Here is a 369-nt window from a genome sequence, read left to right as displayed (position 1 = left end):
AAAAAAAATATTTACAAAAACACTTTTACAGTGCTTCAATATAACGACGGCATGGCGCCTTCCGGACGTCTACCTCAGGGACGATAAAACGGACGCGCTCAAAGTTTTCGAGGGAGGGTTTTATTAATCTACCATTCGGCAATATTCGCGAAAGGATCCCTTTATTCAAATATGACGAGGGCGAGTGCCAAGAAATAAGGATATGGGAAAAGAAGGCAAATTATCGATTTGGACTCCCTTGTCTGAATGATAATACGCATGCAAATTTGCACTTACAGTCTGTCAAGTTAAAGCGTGGGTGGCTTTACTCGCAGTCGGTAAGGTGTATCGACATGATTTTGGTGTCAAAATATTAAGAAGAGCTCCCTC

This window comes from Belonocnema kinseyi, chromosome 9, assembly GCF_010883055.1.
Source record: "Belonocnema kinseyi isolate 2016_QV_RU_SX_M_011 chromosome 9, B_treatae_v1, whole genome shotgun sequence".
Classification (NCBI taxonomy): Eukaryota; Metazoa; Arthropoda; class Insecta; order Hymenoptera; family Cynipidae; genus Belonocnema; species Belonocnema kinseyi.
The sequence above is the reverse complement of the archived record's forward strand: the minus strand, read 5'-3'. Positions refer to the sequence as shown.